Below are 6,379 nucleotides of genomic sequence, written 5' to 3'. Positions count from 1 at the left end.
ATGGGATGTTTGATTTTGTAGTACAGCTTTCCTCACATTTCACTAACTTAATTGATCCCCATATTTTTAATTTTTATGAATAATGTGGGATCAAAATTAAACACCGTTATTTATATTTAATTTTTAAAGACACAGTTTTCCATGGTATTTCTGCTAGTGAGTACAGAGACTCCTCAGGCAAACATGGAGCTCTGGATCCCTGATGAGGAACTAGACCTCAAGGTGAAAAATGTTTGGTGGGAATAATGCAACAGACTGTTCAAGGAAATAGTGTTATCCCCAAAACCTCTGCACCATCATGTTCATTTTAATGTACAAATATCAAATGTTATTAGATTGGAACATAATATTTTTGAAATTTAGGCAATAAAACTTTCCGTTAAACATTCTTTATGTATAATTTATATAATAAAATGATTTGTTTTTGTACCTCAGTACAATTTGCAATAGAATGTTGTGAAGGGTACTGCATAACCTCTTCTCCGTGAACTCTGAGCACATGCGACTAAGCTGCTCCTTGGAGACTCCAACGTGTTAGCAGGTGGCCTGGTTCCTCTCCAACAGCTAAAACAGAGTGTCTGAGCAGATACACACTGCCAGTCTCAAAATCTTTGATGGACAAAAGCTGCCATATCGCTTCTGTTATATTAAGAATATATTCCTAATAGCAAAACAAAGGTCTGGAATAATATCTTGTTGTACAACGTTTGTACTGAATTTCCCCCCAAAGAATTGATGTTATGAAGCAATACAGACACTGCAATTTTCAAAACACACAAACAGTGTTTACTTTAAATGAAATCTGCTACCTTTTGATTATTGCACACACTTGCTCCTAGTTTACATCCCATTATCTTGGAAAATATATTACATGAGCAAAAATCCCATTTCTGATTATTTATTACCCCATATTCAGGAGTGAGAAGTTCCAACTAAATAATCAGAGACTTTCTCATTCTTTGAGTGAACAAGGTATTTTATTGGTCCCATGTGGTGTACAAGTTTATTATTTACTATATATTAAAGTTGTCATTTGCAGAACGCCATTCTAGTCCTGTGTCAATCTCTCTATGATAAGTCTCATTATAAAAGTGTCCACATTAACCTGCAAAACCTATTGGGCGAGAAATTTAGTATCGCCCCATTTGGGGCGTTAAATTTTGAAAGCTGGAAAAATTAGTGCCAGGTGCTAATCATTCTTATCTTTCGGTAAATTCAGTGTTAGCGCTCCAGGAAGGCAGTGGAGCACTAAATCAAGCGCAACCCTTCCCTTCTGGAGTGATAAATCAAGCAGGGGGTGCGGTAGAGATGCAGCGCGGCACAGTGACCACTGCAGCGCTGCCGGGGTCCGAGGGCTCCTTCCCTCCCTTAAAGGGAAAGGCCATTGTTGCAGGCTCTGCATTTGAACTGTCGCCCTCGTCGCCGACGGCAGCCGGGATCCTCGACGATCAGCCCCAAGCACTCTGACAGAGCGCAGGGCTGATCAATCACGCCATTTAAAAACTTTGAAAACGCACCCTAAAGGAAGGAAACACATTTGTGCCGAAGACCAGCGGCCTTACCTTTAATTAGGACTCCCGAAGCGCCCGGCCTCCCGAACAACGCCTCCTGCAGCTGTCAGTGTTGTCGCCCGGCAATGCTGCAGGGGGCGGAACCGAATTTCGGGTCCAGGGCGCTAACGGGACGCTGTGCAGCCGGATGACGTCATGATCTCCGTGCACAGGAGGGCGTGGCTCTAGGGATTACCGCCGCCACAGACCGCCAGGTGAATTTCGTGGGCAGTGTTAGATCCGTGATTCTTTAAATAGGATGTTTCCCCAAGAACTACACGGAGGCGGTAACTTAACAATCAACAGGTGTTTACTAGAGTAGAGTAGTCTCACGACTGAAGTACAGAAGCCTGCTCTGGCTTTATATACAGGTGTGGTCACTGCCGGTACTACAGTATACAGGAGCTGTAAAACAGTTCTCTCTTAAAGGTACATGCACAACAATTCCTCCCCTTTTAGATTAACAGTACCATAACATTCATTTAACAATTAACATTTTCAACATGCAACATTAACTGAAAATAGTCCATTTATAAATTCAGTCTTTGGGGCGGCTTCCTGATCCTTTCGGGATAGCGCCTTCCCTGAGGTTCTTGTTCTTGGTGCGGAGGCGATTCTGGCCCCCTTTCGTCGGTTAGTTCATCAGTTTCCACTGCTACTGTTTCTGAGGTAGATGCTACCGATATGTCGGGTTCATCCCCAGGTACGCGAGTCATGGGGTTGACTCGTTCCTGTGACGCTAAGATCTGGTCGACGTGGCGTCTCACAATGTTATCCCCGACATCCACTGTGTACATTAATGGCCCCTGCCGTGTTCATATCGTTCCGGGTTGCCATTTCTCTGTTCGGTAGTCATGGGCCAAGACTGGTTGTCCTACATTGAAGCTCCTTGTCGGCTTCTCATTGATGTGCTGGAATTGTTTATCCTCAACATTTCTTCACACATTTGGTCTGAGCAAATCCAGACGAGATCTCAACCTTCGGTTAAAGAACATCATGGCCAGGGTCTGGTTGGTAACTGCATGTGTTGCATTTCTGTAGGCTAACAGGAAATTGTCCACCTTATGCTGTAGTGGAATTTCATCATCGCACATGGCCTTTATCACCTTTTTAAAGGTTTGTACGAACCTCTCAGCCAATCCATTTGTGGCTGGATGATACGGGGCGGATGTGTAATGCCTTACCCCATTCCTTCTCATAAATTTCCAAAACTCTTCGGACACAAACTGTGGTCCATTATCAGAGCAAATCTGCTCTGGCAAGCCGTTCCTGGCAAATATGGTCCGTAGGACTGCAATCGTTTTCTCTGTAGTGGTTGAGGACATTTTTATCACCTCAGGCCATTTCGAGTGCGCATCCACTGCTATTAAGAACATTGAGTCCATGAATGGACCAGCAAAATCAATATGCACCCGTTGCCATGGAGAGGAGGGCCACTCCCATGGGTGTAGAGGGGCATGTGGTGGTGCATTTTGGATCTTCTGGCATCCTGAGCAGCTCTTGGTTAGGTCCTCGATTTGTTGATCAATCCCCGGCCACCACACATAAGCCCTAGCAAGGCTTTTCATTTTTACCCCTCCCAGATGACCTTCATGAAGCTCATTGAGCACTCTCTCCCTTAACTTGGGTGGAATTACCACTCGGGATCCACACATCACTGTCCCCTGGCATACTGACAGCTGTTCTCTTCTGGATGAGAATGCTGGCAACAGTGAGTCGCCATGTGTTGGCCATCCCCTCACCATCAAATCATATACCCGAGACAGTGTCGGATCATTGCGGGTCTCCTTCTCTATATCCGTGTTAGTTACTGGCAATCGTTCAATTATTGACGAATAAAATATCTCGATAGGGTCCACTGCTGGTGCTTCCTCCACAGTAGGCAGTGGCAAGCGTGATAGCCCATCAGCGTTTCCATGCTGTTTCGTGCCTTTATATTCTATTTCATATTGGTTCGCCCCTAGAAAAAGGGACCATCTTTGTAACCGTTGTGCAGTCATCACCAGAACGCCCTTCTTTGGATTAAAGATGGAGAGAAGTGGTTGGTGGTCAGTCAGCAAGGTGAACTTCTGCCCATGCAGATAGTGGTTGAATTTTTTTACTCCCCATACTAGGCTGAGGGCTTCCCTGTCGATCTGGGCGTAGTTGCGCTCGGCTGAGGTTAGTGACCGAGACGCAAAGGCTACTGGCCTCTCCAACCCGTCTGGGAATTTGTGCAACAGCACCGCTCCAATACCATAGGGTGATGCATCACATGCCAACCGAATTGGTAGTGCTGGGTTGAAATGGGCCAACACCTCTTTTGATGTGATCAATTCTTTGCACTTCTGGAAAGCTCGTTTACATTCGTCATTCCACTTCCATGGTACCCCTGTTTGCAGTAGGGTGTTCAGTGGGTGTACTACTGTAGACAAATTTGGTAAGAACCTATGGTAGTAGTTCACCAGCCCGAGGAACAACCTCAGTTGTGACACATTTTCCGGTGCTGGAGCCTTGACTACTGCCTCAATCTTTTCAGGAGACTTATGTAACCCTTCTTCATCAATAATGTGGCCACAATACGAGATCTGCTTCTGGAAAAACTCGCACTTGTGGCGATTAGCTCGTAGCCCATATTCCTTTAATCTAGTGAGCACCTTCTCCAGGTTGGCGAGGTGATCACTGTCATTTTCGCCCGTGACCAGGATGTCGTCCAAATAACACTGGGTCCCTGGAATCCCTTGCAGGACTTGATCCATTGCCCTTTGCCAAATAGCCGGAGCCGATGCTACCCCGAACACCAGTCGGTTGTATTGATAGAGACCTTTATGAGTGTTGATCGTGAGGTATTGTTTCAAGGCTTCTTCTACCTCCATTTGCAAGTACGCCTGGGCCAGATCAATTTTGGTGAAGCGTTTACCTCCAGATAGCGAGGCGAAAATATCCTCAATCCGTGGAAGCGGATATTGTACCGTGTGAAGGACTGGGTTCACTGTCACCTTAAAATCCCCACAGATGCGGACCTTCTTTGGTTCCCCAGGCGTATTACTCAATGACCTCTTCATTACAGGGATGATGGGTGTAGCCCACTCGCTCCAGTCTACTTTGGACAGTACTCCTGAATGTTCCAACCCTTCCAGCTCTGCTTCAACGGCTGGTCGGATCGCATAAGGCACTGGTCTGGCCTTCAGAAACTTTGGACTTGCATTTTCCTCTATTTTAATCATTGCTGTTATGCCTTTTAGTGTTCCGAGTCCCTCCTGGAACACTTCTTGTGCGTCAGTTAGCATTTTTGACAGTCATCCAGGTGTGGCGTCGTCATCCTTTTTGGCCTCAACCTTCAGTGCCTGCATGGAATGCCAATCTAAACCTATCTTCCGGATCCATTCACGTCCTAGTAGTGGTGGTCCTCCATCTGGCAATACATATAGGTCCATTTTAGGTATTTCCTGGCCTTTGTATATCACTTTCACCCTTATTTTTCCTTTGGGGTAGACTTTTTGCCCCGTGTACGTCTTCAAGACAATCTCTGTAGCTTTCAAGGGTATATGTGGAAATAGCCGCTTGTAGTCCCTTTGGTTTATGACTGTTAGGGCTGATCCAGTGTCCAATTCCACTTTCACTTGGACTCCGTCTATCTTGAGTGTGACCCAGATAGTCTGGTGATCCTCCATTTTGGTTACCTTATGTAGTTTCAGACAACCCAGCTCCTTGCTTCCGGAGTCTGTATCATTTCCCTGTTCGTCTGAACTACTGTCCATCACCTTATGTACCTTTTTGTACTTCTCCTGTGGAGATTTCTTGCTGTTGGTTTTCTTCCCTGACCTGCAGACTCTTGCTATGTGTCCTGTTTTTCCACACTGTCTGCACACTTGGTTCTTGAACCAACAATCCTTCTGATCGTGTGTTGTTCTGCCGCAGCGATAACACTTCCCTGCTCCATATGACATTTCATTGGTGCCGTATTCTTGCGGTCTCCGTTGTATCTCTGCAGCGCCCCATACGGCTGCTTCGTGTGATACTGCCATGCTGAAAGCCTTGTCCAGCGTAAGATCCTTTTCTGATAAAAGCCGTTTCTGGGTTCCTTCACTTTGAAGCCCACACACAAACTTGTCCCTTAACGTATCTGATAGTCCCGCTCCAAACTGGCATTGTTTCGATAACTTGCGCAGTTCCGTTAAGTACTCAGCATTACTTTCGTCTTTGTGCTGGTTCCTTTTGTGGAACTTAAATCTTTCTGCTATCAGCAGCGGTGTGGGGCTTAAGTGGTCCTGTAGGATTTCTACTATACTTTCGAAATTCTTCTCCACGGGCTTCTCTGGTGTTATCAGGTTTCGCAGTAAGCCATAAGTTTTTGCACCCATGGAATTTAACAAAACCAGTGCTTTCCTAGCATCTGGCACTTCATTCGCCCTGCAGTACACTTCAATGCGTTCCACATATGTCGCCCAATCTTCGACTTCATTGTCGAACGCCATGATACTGCCATTCTTCGCCATCCCTGGGTGTAATTTAACTGTCTAAATGGCGTCTCCCGCGCTCTCCCTTCTTCTCCGCTAGAACAAAATGGCGTCTCCCATGCTCTCCCTTCTTCTCCGCGGCTCAATGGCATCTCCCGCGCCCCCCCTTCTTCTCCCCGCGGACGCGGTTCAGCCCTTGAGCCCTGGCTGTGCTCTGCGCGTTCTCCTGTGCGCCTTTCCCGTTGCCGTCGCTCAGTCCTGAACCCGGCTGCTGCTTTAACCTCTCTCTCTCTCTGCTTGTTTTTCCTCGACACCGCTCGGTTCTTTAACCCCCGGCCGTGCCCTGTGCGCTTCACCCTCTCTCTTACCCCGTCGACGCTGCTCGGCTTT

The sequence above is a fragment of the Somniosus microcephalus genome, chromosome 18 (genome assembly GCF_052327205.1).
Source record: "Somniosus microcephalus isolate GS21.2 chromosome 18, FLI_Smic_1.0, whole genome shotgun sequence".
NCBI classification, from domain to species: Eukaryota; Metazoa; Chordata; class Chondrichthyes; order Squaliformes; family Somniosidae; genus Somniosus; species Somniosus microcephalus.
Note: the sequence above shows the minus strand (reverse complement) of the source record.